At 59.4% G+C, this 15,328-nt stretch overlaps 1 protein-coding gene across 5 annotated transcripts in view; it reads right to left on the bottom strand.

The window, feature by feature from the left end:
• The window catches only part of LOC141972513 (SUN domain-containing protein 5-like), a 72,545-nt gene that overhangs the window by 10,928 nt on the left and 46,289 nt on the right, over positions 1-15,328 (bottom strand). For 2 of the 5 annotated variants that reach the window (XM_074930411.1, XM_074930410.1), the window contains exons 1-2: positions 6,156-6,334; positions 5,895-5,945 (exon numbers count right to left, since the gene is read on the bottom strand). The exons of 1 other annotated variant lie outside the window; for it this stretch is intronic. The gene's annotated coding sequence lies outside the window, so the exon portion shown is untranslated. Of the gene's footprint in view, positions 1-5,894; positions 5,946-6,155; positions 6,335-15,328 lie in introns of those variants that run through there. 2 more of the 5 variants (XM_074930407.1, XM_074930408.1) reach the window with 2 other exon arrangements.

The following is a 15,328-nucleotide window of genomic DNA, read 5'->3' on the forward strand; positions in this document are numbered from 1 at the left end:
ACAGCCCCCCAGTCCCTACAGAGCTCCTTAGAACCACTCTTCTGCCCCCCCAGCCCCTAGAAACCGCCTTACAACCAGTCTTCGGGCCCCGCAGCCCGTACAGAGCATCTTATAATGCCTCTACAGCACCCCAGCCCTTACAGAGCTCCTTATAAACCCTCTGCGGCCCCCCAAGCCCCTACAGAGGTCCTTATAGGCCCTGTACAGCTCCCACAGCCCATTCAGAGCTCCTTCTAGCCCCTCTAAAGCCCGCCAGCCACTACATGACTCAATATAGCCTGTCTACAGATCCCCCAGCCCCTACGGAGCTCACAATAAACCCTCTACAGCCCCCCCAGAACTCCTTATAACCCCTCTACAGCCCTCCCCAGATCCCTGTAGCCCCTCTACAGGCCCCAAGCCCCTATACAGATCGCTATAGGCCCCTTACAGGCCCCCCCGAGCTCTCTATAACCACACTACAGCCCCCCCCACCCCTATAGAGATCATTATAACCACTCTACAGCCGAACCCAGCCCGTAAAAAGCTCCTCATAACCAATCTAGGGACCCCCCCTCAGCCCCTACAGAGCTCCCTATAGCCCCTCAACAGCCCCCCAGCTCCTACAGTGCTCCCTATAACCACTCTACAGCCCCCCAGCCCCTAGAGAGCTCCTTATAGCCCCTCTACACGCCACCAGAGCTCTCTATAGCACCTCATCAGCCCCCCAGCCCCTCCAGAGCTCCCTATAGGCCCTGTACAGCTCCCACAGACGTACTTAATAGTCCCTCTACCCCCCATGCCAGGCCCTACATGGCTCCTTATATCCCCTCTACAGCCCCCCCCAGCTCCCTAATTTACCTCTGCAGACCACCAGCCCCTACAGAGGTACTTATAAACCCTCTGCAGTCCCCACAGAGCTCCCTGTAACCACTCTACAGCCCCCTCCAGAGCTCATTGTAACACCTCTACAGCCCACCCCAGCCCATACAGAGCTCCTCACAGCCAATCTAGGCCCCCCCCCCCCAGCCCCTACAGAACAGCATATAGCCCTGCTACAGCCACCTCAGCCCCTACAGAGCTCCTTAGAACCACTCTTCTCCCCCCCCCAGCCCGTAGAAACCACCTTACAAACAGTCTTCGAGCCCCGCAGCCCGTACAGAGCATTTTATAATGCCTCTACAGCCCCCCAGCCCTTACAGAGCTCCTTATAAACCCTCTGCGGCCCCCCAAGCCCCTACAGAGGTCCTTATAGGCCCTGTACAGCTCCCACAGCCCCTACAGAGCTCCTTCTAGCCCCTCTAAAGCCCCTCCAGCCCCTCCATGACTACCTATAGCCCCTCTACAGCCCCTACAGAGCTCATTATAGCGCTTCTGCAACACCCCCAGCCCCTACAGAGCTCATTGTAACCCCTATAAACCCCTCCCCAGGTCCCTACAGACCCTCTACAGCCCCTCAGTCCCTACAGAGCTTCCTATAGAACCTCTACAGCCTCCTAGCCCCTACAGAGCTCACAATTGACCCTCTACAGCCCCCTCAGAGCTCCTTAAAACCCCTCTACAGCTCTCCCCAGATCCCTATAGTCCCTCTACAGCCCCCCAGAGCTCCTTATAGGCCCTGTGCAGCTCCCACAGCCCCTACAGAGCTCCTTCTAGCTCCTCTAAAGACCCCCCAGCCCTTACATGACTCCTTATAGCACCTCTACAGCCCACCAGCCCATACAGAGCTCCCTAGAGCCCCTCTGTAGCCCCCCAGCCCCTATAGAGCTCCTTATAAACCCTCTACAGCCCCAACTGCCACGACAGAGCTCCCTATAGACCCTCTACAGCCCACCCTAGCCTGTACTGTGCTCCTCATAGCCAATCTAGGGCCCCCCCTACGACCCAACAGAGCTCCATATAGCCCTGCTAAAACCCCCACAGCCCCTACAGAGCTCCCTATAACCACTCTACAGCTCCCACCAGCCCATACAGAGCTCATTATAGCCCATCTACAACACCCGCAGCCCCTACAGAGGTCCTCATGACCCCTCTAAACTCCTCCCCAGGTCCCTAAGGCCACTCTACAACCCGCCAGCCCCTAAGAGCTCCCTATATACCCTCAACAGACCCCCAGCCCTTACCGAGCTCCCTATAGGCCCTGTACAGCTCCCACAGCCCCTACAGAGCTCCTTCTAGCCCCTCTGAAGCCTCCCAGCCCCTACATGACTCCATATAGCACCTCTACAGTGCCCCCAGCCACTACAAAGCTCATTATAACCCCTCTTCGACACCCCTAGCCCCTACAGAGCTCTTTATAACCCCTCTAACCCCTCCCCAGGTCCCTACAGCCCCTCTACAGCCCCTCAGTCCCTACAGAGCTTCCTATAATCCCTCTACAGCCCCTCAGTCCCTACAGAGCTCCCTATAACCACTCTACAGCCCCCCAGCCCCTAGAGAGCTCCTTATAGCCCCTCTACACGCCACCAGAGCTCTCTATAGCACCTCATCAGCCCCCCAGCCCCTCCAGAGCTCCCTATAGGCCCTGTACAGCTCCCACAGACGTACTTAATAGTCCCTCTACCCCCCATGCCAGGCCCTACACGGCTCCTTATATCCCCTCTACAGGCCCCCCCCAGCTCCCTAAATTACCTCTACAGACCACCAGCCCCTACAGAGGTACTTATAACCCCTCTAAAGCCCCCAGTGCCTACAGAGATACTTATAGCCCCTACAGAGCCCAACAACCTCTACAGAGCTGCCTAGAGCCCCTCTACAGCCTCCCACAGCCCCTACAGAGCTCCTTATTGACCCTCTACAGCACAGTAGCCCCTACAGAGCTCCCTATAGCATCTATACAGCCCCAACAGCCACTACAGAGCTCCTTACAACCCCTCTACAGCTCCCCAGCCCCTACAGAGCTCGTTATATAACCTCTGGACACCTCAGTCCCTACAGAAGTCCCTATAGCTCCTCAACAGCGACCAGAACTCCCTATACCCCCTCTACAGCTCCATCAGCTCCTAGAGAGCTCCTTATAACCCCTCTACAGCCCTCCCCAGCTCCCTATAGTACCTCTACATCCCCTCAACAGACCCTGAGCCCCTACACAGCTCCCTATATACCGTCTACAACCCCCAGCCCTTACAGAGATCCCTATAGGTCCTGTACAGCTCCCACAGCCCCCGCAGAGCTCCTTCTAGCCCCTCTAAAGCCCCCCCAGCTGCTACATGACTCCTTATAGTAACTCTACAGCCCACCAGCCCCTACAGAGCTCCTTATAAACCCTCTGCAGCCCCCCCAACCCCTACAGAACTCCTTATAGCCCGTCTACAGCCCCCCAAGAGCTCCATGTAACCACTCTACAGCCCCCTCCAGAGATCATTGTAACACCTCTACAGCCCACCCCAGCCCCTGCAGAGCTCCTTATAGGCCCTGCACAGCTCCCACAGCCCATTCAGAGCTCCTTCTAGCCCCGCTCAAGCCCGCCAGCCCCTACATGACTCCTTATAGCACCTCTACAGCCTACCAGCCCTTACAGAGCTCCCTACAACCCCTCTACAGCACACTGAGCTCCCAATAGGGCCTCTACAGCCCCCCAGTCCCTACAAAGCTCATTATAACCCCTCTTCGACACCCCTAGCCCCTACAGAGCTCCTTATAACCCCTCTAAACCCCTCCCCAGGTCCCTACAGACCCTCTACAGCCCCTCAGTCCCTACAGAGCTCACAATAGACCCTCTACAGCCCCCCCAGAGCTCCTTATAACCCCTCTACAGCTCTCCCCATAATCCTATAGTCCCTCTACAGCTCCCACAGCCCCTACAGAGCTCCTTCTAGCCCCTCTAAAGACTCCCCCAGCCCTTACATGACTCCTTATAGAACCTCTACAGCCCACCAACCCTTACAGAGCTCCCTACAACCCCTCTATAGCACACTGAGCTCCCAATAGGGCCTCTACAGCCCCCCAGTCCCTACAGAGCTCCTTAGAACCACTCTTCTGCCCCCCCAGCCCCTAGAAACCGCCTTACAACCAGTCTTCGGGCCCCGCAGCCCGTACAGAGCATCTTATAATGCCTCTACAGCACCCAGCCCTTACAGAGCTCCTTATAAACCCTCTGCGGTCCCCCAAGCCCCTACAGAGGTCCTTACAGGCCCTGTACAGCTCCCACAGCCCCTACAGAGCTCCTTCTAGCCCCTCTAAAGCCCGCCAGCCACTACATGACTCAATATAGCCTGTCTACAGCTCCCCCAGCCCCTACGGAGCTCACAATAAACCCTCTACAGCCCCCCCAGAACTCCTTATAACCCCTCTACAGACCTCCCCAGATCCCTAACTTACCTCTACAGACCACCAGCCCCTACAGAGGTACTTATAAACCCTCTGCAGTCCCCCCAGAGCTCCCTGTAACCACTCTACAGCCCCCTCCAGAGCTCATTGTAACACCTCTACAGCCCACCCCAGCCCATGAAGAGCTCCTCACAGCCAATCTAGGCCCCCCCCCCCAGCCCCTACAGAACAGCATATAGCCCTGCTACAGCCACCTCAGCCCCTACAGAGCTCCTTAGAACCACTCTTCTCCCCCCCCAGCCCGTAGAAACCGCCTTACAACCAGTCTTCGGGCCCCGCAGCCCATACAGAGCATTTTATAATGCCTCTACAGCCCCCCGGCCCTTACAGAGCTCCTTATAAACCCTCTGCGGCCCCCCAAGCCCCTACAGAGGTCCTTATAGGCCCAGTACAGCTCCCACAGCCCCTACAGAGCTCCTTCTAGCCCCTCTAAAGCCCCTCCAGCCCCTCCATGACTACCTATAGCCCCTCTACAGCCCCTACAGAGCTCATTATAGCGCTTCTGCAACACCCCCAGCCCCTACAGAGCTCATTGTAACCCCTATAAACCCCTCCCCAGGTCCCTACAGACCCTCTACAGCCCCTCAGTCCCTACAGAGCTTCCTATAGAACCTCTACAGCCTCCTAGCCCCTACAGAGCTCACAATTGACCCTCTACAGCCCCCTCAGAGCTCCTTATAACCCCTCTACAGCTCTCCCCAGATCCCTATACTCCCTCTACAGCCCCCCAGATCTCCTATTAGGCCCTGTGCAGTTCCCACAGCCCCTACAGAGCTCCTTCTAGCCCCTCTAAAGACCCCCCAGCCCTTACATGACTCCTTATAGCACCTCTACAGCCCACCAGCCCCTACAGAGCTCCCTAGAGCCCCTCTGCAGCCCCCCAGCCCCTATAGAGCTCCTTATAAACCCTCTACAGCCCCAACTGCCACTACACAGCTCCCTATAGACCCTCTACAGCCCTCCCTAGCCTGTACTGTGCTCCTCATAGCCAATCTAGGGCCCCCCCTACGACCCAACAGAGCTCCATATAGCCCTGCTAAAACCCCCACAGCCCCTACAGAGCTCCCTATAACCACTCTACGGCTCCCCCCAGCCTATACAGAGCTCATTATAGCCCCTCTGCAACACCCGCAGCCCCTACAGAGGTCCTTATAACCCCTCTAAACTCCTCCCCAGGTCCCTAAGGCCACTCTACAACCCACCAGCCCCTATAGAGCCCCCTATAGGGCCTGTACAGCTCCCACAGCTCTTACAGAGCTCCTTATAACCCCTCTACAGCCCTCCCCAGCTCCCTATAGTACCTCTACATCCCCTCTACAGCCCCCGAGCCCCTACAGAGCTCCCTATAACCACTCTACAAGCACCCCAGTCCCCAGAGAGCTCCTTATGACCACTCTTCCCACCCCAGCCCCTACAGAGCTCCTTATAATGCCACTACAGACCACCAACCCCTACAGAGCACCCTGCAGCCCCTCTACAGCTCCGCCCTGCCTCTACAGAGCTTCTTATAATCCCTACAGCCCCCCAGATCCCACAGAGCTCCCTATATTCCCTCTACAGACCCCAGTCCCTACAGACCCCCCTACCTGCGGGCTGTCCCCATCCGTTATTGGCAGCGATCCGGCCACCAGCGGCCCCTGGGGACGGGAAGAAGAACCGCTCCCACTCCACACCAGTACAGACCAGTAGGAACCAGTGACACCCCCACTCCACACCCCCTGTACATCCCTGGGCACCTCCACTATAGCCCAGTGCCCCACCCACCCATCCCAGTGCAGCCCAACCTCCTCCCAGTCCCTCCCAATATACCTCTGTGCTCCCCCCAGTTCCTCCCAGTCCCCACTCACCTTAGCCCCCCCACCAGGAGGTCAGTGAAGAACTGGGGGTTCAGGTACTCGTTCTGGAGGAGAGAGGCAGAGGGAGAGCAAGAGCCCTCCCAGTATAGCACAGTACTTTCCAGTATGTCCCAGTTCCCCTCCCAGTACTCCCCAGTATGGCCCAGTGACCCTCTTACCGCTCCCTAATATATCCCAGTGTATCCCAGTGACCTTCCTAGTGCTCCCCAATATATCCCACTGCTCCCCAGCATGTCCCAGGGCCGCCCCAGACTGTCCTAATGACCTTCCCAGTGGCCCCCAGAGCTCACGGCCAGCAGCAGGTCCAGCTTGGCTCGCAGCAGCAGGTCATCAGCGGTGACGGTGGCCACACGGGGGATTTGGGGACCCCCAACCTCGGGGGAAATCTCAGCCCCTGCCCTGTCTCCTCCGTGTACCCCAACAGACGCCGCACACCCCAGCCCCCCTGCAGGTGAGGGGGAACTGGGGGGCCCGGCGGGGAACTAGGGACCTACAGCAGAATATTGGGGTGAAAGGGGAGTATTGGGGTGCTGTAATGGGATACTGCGGGGATATGAGGGATACTGGGGGGGATACTAGGAGTACTGGGATTGTACAGGGAAATATTGGGGTGCTACAGGGGATATTGGGGTGATACGGGGGATTGAGGTACTATGGAAAAATATTGGGATGCTAGAGAGGGATATTGGGGTTCTGTGGGGGATACTGGAGTGAGACAGGAGATACTGGAGTCCCATAGCAAAATACTGGGGTGCTAGTGAGGGACACTGGGGTTCTGTGGGGGATATTGGGGTGATATGGGGGGACTGGGGTCCTTGAGGTTTTGGGGTGCCAGTGCAGCTTTTGGGGTACCTGCACAGCATCGACGGTGCCGCAGAAGACGCTGTTCCCGAAGCGGACGGCACGGCAGTGCTGGGGGGGCCGGGCTGCAGCAGGTTCTGACCGTACTTCTCCAGGATGCTGAGCTGTCCATGGCCCCCCCAAACCATGTGGCCGCACCCCCCAGCGGCTGGGGGGGACAGGGAGGGTCAGAGAGAGCCCCCAAACCCCCACCGCACCCCCACACTCCCCCTCCCACTGCCCACATTCCCCATTCCCCCATATTTTGGGTGCCTCCCCCGCATTTTGGCTGCCCCCACCTCCCCCATTTTGGGGTCCCCCCCAACGCTCCAGGCACAGGTTGTGGCACAGCAGTCGGGCACCGTCCAGGTGTCCACACTTGTCTTGGGGGGGGGGGGGGCTGTAGGGGGCCTGGGGACCCCCAAAATCGGGCTCAGCTCTGCCGCTGTCGCCTCCCCGGGGTCCTGGGTCCGAGCCGCCTCCAGTGCCGCACGCAGCGCCCCCCCGAGATCGGGCGGGGGGGCACCTCACTGCACCCCGGGGTTCAGGGGAACCCCCCTGGGTCGGGGGGTGCCCCATTCGGAGCGGCCCGCGATGGGGGGGCACCCCTAGGAGTACCCCGCGGTGTGGGGGGAGCCCTCAGGATCTTGGGGGGCCCTCAGAGGACTCCGGGATGCGCAGGGACCCCCGGCATGTGGGGGGAGTCCCCTCCGCCGGGACGGGGGCGCCGGGCTCGGCCTCTTCCGCCATCACCTGAGGGGCAGAAACGGGGAGAAAAAGGGAAACTTTTACGGGGGGGAGGAACGAAAATAATGTGTTAGCGGGGCAGCGGTGGCACTAATGGAGGCGCAGCCCTCGCCTGGGGTCCCCGAGGGATCCTGCCCCCCAAAAGCCCCTGGTCGGGGGATCCCAGTGGGCGGGGGGTCCCTCTCCCCACACTGTCAGGTGGGTCCCGTCCCCCACTGCCAGGTGCCCTGTCGGAGGGTCGAGGGGGGAGGACGGGGGTGCGTGAGGGCCCGGGGGTACCAGGGAGAACTCGGGGACCCCCGCCCCAGCGTAGGGCGGTGCCGCGGGGAGGGGGCGCCCAGCGGGGAGCCCCTGCCTACCTCAGGAGCCGGCGAGGAGAAGAGCAGAAGTGCAGGAAGAAGAGAAGGAAGAGAAGGCAGCCGCGCCCGCCCCGACCGGCGCCGACTACAAAATGGCGGCGGCGACTGCGGGGGGGGAAAGCGCCTTCCCGCCCTGGGGCCGTCACGCCGCGCCGGCCCCGCCCCCTCGCTGGCAATGCCCTCACCCGCCATGGCGGCCGCGGCGTCGCCCCGCACCCCCTCCGCGTCCTGCGCATGCTCCTCTCTGGCCCCGCCCCCTCGCTGGCAATGCCCTCACCCGCCATGGCGGACCCCGCTCCCCTCAGGGCCACCGTGATGGCGGCGGCGGCGGCCCCGGCAGCTTCCCCGGGCTCCGGTGAGGCGGGAGGGCGGGTAGGGGAGCCCCGGGGTGGGGGGGCCCTCGGGGGTGGCGTCGCGCCCGCGTCGCGGCCTCCCCCCGCCCGGGGGGTGTGAACCCGGCGGCTCGGGGGTGTCGGGTCCTCCCCCCCCTTCCCCTTCCCCCCCTCGCCTTTCCCTTCCCCGCCCTTCCCGGGGGTCACCGGGGCCGTGACGTCCCGGCGAGCACGGGGGGCGCGGGCCGGCAGCGGCAGCGGGGCCAGGCGGGGCCCGGCGTCCCTGGGGGGCGGCGGGGGGGTCAGGGGCAGCCCCCAGGGACCCCCCCACACCTGCCCCGAGGCAGCGCCCGCAAATCCCCCCACAAACCCCCACGGGGACGTTTCCCGGCCCCGCAGAGACCCCCCCAGGTCCCCCCCAGCCCACAGAGACCCCCAGCCCCGGGTCACCGAGGGCCATGGCCCCCACCAGGGCGGCCCCACGTGGAGGCGCAGGGGCTGGAGGAAGTTTTGCACCAGCCCCACGGGGGTGTAGGCCCCCAGCCCCAAATCCTCCAGCCGCTCCTCCCCTCCACACCCCCGGCGGGAGGGGGCCTCTGCCCCACAGCCGGGGGGGGTGACAAGCGGGACCCACAGCAGGGGGGTCCGGACTGAAACCAAGAAACTCCCTCACCAGTCGGAATCCAAAGGCACTGCTCGGCGGGAATTCCTGATCAGCAGCGCTGGGGTCGCCCTGGGCTTTCTCCACCATAAGGGCTCCCCCGAACTAGCGGGGGCCATCAGTTTACACACCCGCCAATCATACACAGGCGTGAATTTCCTGGAAAGGGGTGTTTTATGATCACGACTTCCCGGGATTCCTTTGCGCAGCCCCAGCATGCCCAGTGACAAGAGAGTGAGGGGCCTCGGTGGCCGAGGGCAGGAGTACGGGCTCTTCTTCGCGGGGTCGGCTCTTTGTGGAGCAGGAGCCGTGAGGAAGGTCCAGGTGTCGTCCGCCTGCATGGGCGAGATCACCCTCCCTAGACGGTATCTCCGGGCCCTTGTCTTCGAGTTGCCCTTAGCTCGGTTGCCCAAGCACCCACCGAAGGCTGCTACCGGTGAGGTGTATGGGGAGCGTTTTACTTTTGTCCACGCAGACCAAGAGGCCGAGGGAAAACCGCTGAGGAGTCGCTGGGGAACAAACACGAGCAAAACCTTCCTGCCTCGCAGTTCAGACTTCATCAGAAATTCCCTGGTTTGAGCCCTTGCAAGACCCACGGTGGGCTCTGTTCGCCCCGTGGTGGGGTGGGGAGGAGAAGGGGGGTTATAGGGGGGTCTGAACTACAGCCCCTGCCCCCCCCTCCCCTTGAGCCCCCCCGCCCTGCCCCAAGTCCCCAATCTGCCCCCCCCGAGCCCCTGTCCTGCCCTGTGGCCCCCTAGACCCCCAACGTGCTCTCCCAGAGCCCCTGTCCTGCCCTGTGCCCCCTCCAGACCCTCCGTCTGCCCCCCCAGACCCCAAGTGTGCCCTCCCAAAATCTCTGTCCTGCCCTGTGGCCCCCCCTACGACTGCCCTAAGACACTCTGTGTTCCAGCCGCTGTCCCCAAGACCTCTCGGCCCTGTGACCAGTGGCCCCTTCTCCCACCACACCCTCCCCCTCCCCTCGACCAGGCTCGGGGTCACCCCTCGGAGTGACTCTTCCCCTTTGTGCCGCCCTTGGCTGCCTGCAGCCTCACTTTGCAGGCGCTGGGCCTTGCCCAGGAGGCGGGGTGGAACCGAAGCGTGGTGAGCTGTGGAAGGCGGCAGCTTCATTCAACAGCTAAGACAAACATGGGTGGTTGTGTGCAGTCGGGGGGCGTGGGCAGGACCGAGCAGGCCGTTGGCACTGAGGCTGCCGTTGGCTCAGCAGGCAGAGCCCCTGCAGGAGGTGGCCGTGGTGCACTGCAGCCTGCGCTGGATCCTCTCCCTCCTGCTGCTCAGGCCTTCCCTCAGGTTCTGCAGGAGCTCCTGCAAGCAAGTGAAGAATTCCACCAACTTCTGGGGTAGAAGGGGGCGGGAGCTGAACCCGCCTGATGGTGTTGGTGTTGGCCTTGGCCTCTGAAGGGGGGTTGAGGGGAAGGCTGGCCGTGGCATTGGAGCAGCCGTTCCTGCTGGGGGCAGCCCCACCTGTACTAGGATCCACTCGTAGTAGTGCTGAGTGGAGGTGTAGATTCCGGGCCGTTTCGCTCTCGCGCAGCCTCTCCCCCAGCTGGTCACCCCAGCGAGCCAGAAGTAGTCAGCACTCCTGTCTTTGCAGACGAGAGGACCGCCGCTGTCCCCCTGCGACGGAGGAAAGAGGGTCACGGTGGTGTCGGGTGGCCGCTGGCAGCACTGGGGCCGGCTCCTTCTCTCTGCCAGCACCCCCAGAGCTGTGTCCGCGGCACAGAGGCGCTGCTCAGGTGCTGGGGCCGACAGGACCTTGTCTGGGAGGGGGTGGTGGGCCCGTGGGGTAGGGCTGGCGCTCATCTCTGCACAGCGACGCTGGCCGGGTGCAAGAGGGATGTTCCAGGGCTGGGAGCCGGACCTCGGGGCTGCCAGGAGCACTGGGTGGGCTTTCTGGGCAGAGTCCCGGGCCTCTGGGGCAAGTGGGGCCCTGGGCAAGGACCTGCAGCCGGGGAAGGGGAGCCCCAGCAGCGGTGGGGACCCAGCGGTGGTGGGAGGGCGACTGGCCAGGCACAGCCCGTGCCGGGGGGTGTCTGGGCGGCTCTAGGGGGCTGCCGGTGCCGCTGGGCGCTGCCTTAGAGTCACAGAATCCCAGAATCCTTCAGGTTGGAAAATCCCCTCGGGATCATCGAGTCCAACCCTCAGCCCGACTCTACAAAGTTCTCCCCTGCCCCTCATCCCCCCACAGCTCATTCAAATGGCCCTTAAACACACCCGGGGATGGGGACTCTCCCCCCTCCCTGGGCAGCTTCTTCCACTCTCTGACTGTGGGAGACATCGGCCTGTCAGCCCTGCACAGCCCCTGAGCAGCAGCAAGGCTTTGATGAGGAACAGCCCTGGGGAGAAAGATCAGAAACTGCCGAGTTGTGCCGAGGCGTCAGGGGAAAACGAGGGACAGCTGCCACCCTGAGCTGTGGGAAATCCTGACCCGTGAGGAGTTCCCGCCGCGTGAACAGCGCCTGAGCGAGCAGGGGATTGGTCTGCGCAGCGTGTGAGAGTGCTCTGGTGCTGATAGGAGAAAGGATTGATGGCTGTCCAATTGCCGATTTGCTAATTGTGAAGTAAGAGCTTTGGGGAGTGCATAAGTATGTGCTATTGTAATAAGAAAGGGTCTTTCCTTCCGCTCTTCGGTGCAGAGTCCGTGCCCCGGTTGCCACAAGCCTGGATCCAGCCTCACCTGGACTCCTCTCTGAGAAGGAGTTGCGAAAGCAAGGGGATCTGTTCTGAACCTCGTGTCTCAGCGGGAGCTCTTCCTTACCCTTTGTACCTCTCCCATTAGGCAGAAACCTTTGACCAAGTCTGGGATTGAGATTGAATCTACCTGCATCTAAGCTCCATCAGGAGTTGAGAAAGCAAGGGGGTCCATTGTGAACTCTGTGACTCAGCGGGAGGTCTCCCTTACCTTTTTCTGTTTCTGGTCTCTGTGTAAATAATTTTAAATAAATTTGAACTTGATTTTCCTTTGTATGTTTCTTCCAGGTAGTAAGCAATAGAGTGAATGCTGCCACCAGACTTTGCAAAATCACCCTTTTATAACATCACGTTGAACTCACTTTTTGCTAATACCTTCCACAGCGACTCTTCAAGTGATCTAAAACACTCACCCGCAACACACCCGCCCGGGGCTCCAAGGGCCCTGGGCACCCCCTGCCTGGCGGCGGCCTGGGCCAGCTGGCAGGTGACAGCGGGGACCCGGGCAGGCTCACGGGGCACTGGCAGCGCCGTGACAGGGGGCAGCGCTCAGGCAGGGACGGCGGGGACATGGCTGGGGGGGTGAAGCCCCCGCCGGGCGCCTCCGACGTCCTCGGCGGCTGGATAGGGACCCTCTCTGCAGGGGGAGCGAAGAGGGGTGACGGGGTGAGAGCCGGGCGGGCAGAGCTGGCGGGGGAGTTCCCTGGAGAGCAGGAGCCTGAGGAGGAGCGGGAGCCTGCTGCTGCCCCTGCCGTGGGGGTTGGGCGCTGCGGGGTCTCTTTGGGGCAAACAGGGTTTTGGGGGTCTGGCCCCACGGCCATCATTCCACCAGCACCTGCTTCAGCCAGCCTTACGAGGTTTTGCTGCTTCACCCCACAACTCCCCAGCCCAGCGGTTCCCATCCTGCTGTTCTGTCTCCAGGGATGATTTCCCATCCCCACAATGGTTCCCCTCCCAACAGCTTCCCGTCCCAGGGATGGTTTCCCATCTCAAGGACGATTTCTCAGCCCCGCGATGGTTTCCTATCCCGACACTCTCCCCACCTCCATGATCTCCCATCGCAAGCATGGTTTTCTGGGGGGAGGTGAATTCTGTGTCCACGGGGAAGGGACAGGGCAGCGGTGGCCCTGCGATGCTGATGTGTGTGCGCTGCCCCATCCTGCCCCGGCAGTGGGGATGAGCGGGGGGTTGGGGTGTGGAGAAGTTTTTGGAAGATAACGGCCACCTGGTCCTTGATACCGACATGGTAACTCTGTGCTAGCTGCCCCTGTGTAAAGAACTCACTGTTCAATGTTCCTCTCTGGCTGCCACTGCACAGAGAGCTATTGTTCAGCAAATTCCTTACCTAGAGATATGGAGTGAAGTTGAAACACTGAGTAGGAGGTCCATAGGCTCGTGCTTCTTGCGTGTGCTTCTCGCGTTGTACCAATGAAATATGAGTTATATTGTGTGGACAGTGGCTTAGAACCAATCACAGCTTGTTTAGCTGTATGCGATCACGCCCTAATAGTATATAAGATGCTCTGTGCTTAATAAAATTGGATCGAGCTGGCAAACCACATTGGTGTTATTCTGGATACCCGGGCTGTATCCGTCGACACAAAGGAGCACACACTTACTGCTGAAGCCCTGGGAGCGTTACAAGGTGATGTCGCCGTAGCTCTAAGTTGCATACAAGCCCAGTTATGGATGCAAACAGTAGCAGAATCTGTAATAAGGGAAGGAGAGGAGGGTGCACTTCCCACTGAAATTCGAAAAATAGTTTGGGATAGTGCCCAGAGACAGAGACAAAGTTACAATCATGGTGGAACATGGTCAACTTCACCTATAGGCCTGACACGCGTACAGTAACGACTTTTGTGTTAACAATATGTGATGCAAAATTAATCACCATACACCCCATTGTAAGTCTCGGAGTCAATTACAACGGGACCCTGCTGTACCCCTTTGCACATAAGACCTGGGCTATGAATACTGGTAATAAATGGCAAGCAGTAGATCTCGAACCCTGTATCATGAAAGAACAACAGGGATTTATATGTGACAGTAATACCTTAATAACCCAGGGTACCTGCTTAGATACCGACCAAAAGATCTGCCACTTTGAAGCACGCCCCAATGTAGATTTGAGGACCGTTGTTGTCTGTACCGGAAAGGGATGTGCATGTCTAAGGACACTGTGTGACACAATAATCATAGATGGGCAAGAGAAGAAATTGATACAGCATCTAAATTATTGTATTCGTAATTTCACCATCATCCTGGGGTGTGATTTCACTTATTCTGCCCCGGTGGTTACACATTCCCTCTTGAAAAGCAGCCTCATGGTAAAGGTACTTCCTGTCCCCACAGGGTTAAATGTCAGTCATATAGAAAGCCTATTAAAACACCCAGACTTGCACCGGATACTGGAAGAAGTTAAGGAAAAAGGGCAAGAAACTTTACTCACAACCTTTCATGATGGGGAAAGGATAAAAAAGGTCTTAAAGATGGTTGAGCAGGAAGGGGAACATAATTGCTGGGATACGCTCTTCAGATGGTCGCCAACAGCTACTGGCACCTTAAACACAGCCCTTCACCCAGTGGTTGCTTTATGAATAGCTGTAGCAATTTTGTTGATCCTTACTGTAGCTATATATGGATGGATCTGGAGACTTACAAAACGCTTGCAAGCTGTGTATGACGCTTTATATCACAATCCGAGCTTTAAGCAATAAACTGATTGATTTGTGGGATAGTACTAACATATTATAGGACAAGGGAAATAGATTAAGAAGTAGATAAATAAGTAGTAAAAGAATTTACTAAGTAAGAAGAAAAGGGGGGGATGAGACGGGGAGTCTAAACAATCTTAGATTGATGGTACAAGGCCTGCGCAAAAACAAGGGGAGGCGTATGGGACTGTTCGAACAAGACATACGGTGCTGATAACGTTGCTAGGCTGCAATCTCCTAGCCCAAAGAGAAGTTTCTTCTGGTCCTTGAAGTTGTGTGTTCCAGCAACAAATCACCCGAGATTCCAGCACAAACTGGCCTGGCGGTTTGGCCGGGGCCCAGGGAACAACTGAGGCAGCGCAGAGCGACAGGGTGAAAAGTTCATCAGCGAGGAAGAAGAGGTACTTCACCTATCCGACCCTTGCCCAGAAATTTCTGACCCCAGAGCGGAGCTTGAAGAGCTCATGGCGCAGGCGCAAGGGGAGGAGACCTGATTACCATGAGGAGCGAGGGGAGGCGGGGGTACACTACGTATATGTACAGGCGTTCCATGAATATGCGCTATTCTGTAACGTATCAGCCGGACGGGAGCTGCAAACGGCGCGCGTGCTTGTGGTGGAGCGATCCCCCATGCGCCCGGCGCTGAATAAACATACCCACGTTATAACTCCAGAAGTTATAGAGTGATTTCTCTGCAAAACAAGGGAACCTGGAGATGCTGAGGTCAGGCACGGCCCTGCCAAGGGGGTCTGGTGGGGCCGGTGCCCACTTCTTGTTGCTGGGGTGTTTGGTGTCTCCATCC

Source organism: Athene noctua, chromosome 33 (assembly GCF_965140245.1).
Source record: "Athene noctua chromosome 33, bAthNoc1.hap1.1, whole genome shotgun sequence".
NCBI lineage: Eukaryota > Metazoa > Chordata > Aves > Strigiformes > Strigidae > Athene > Athene noctua.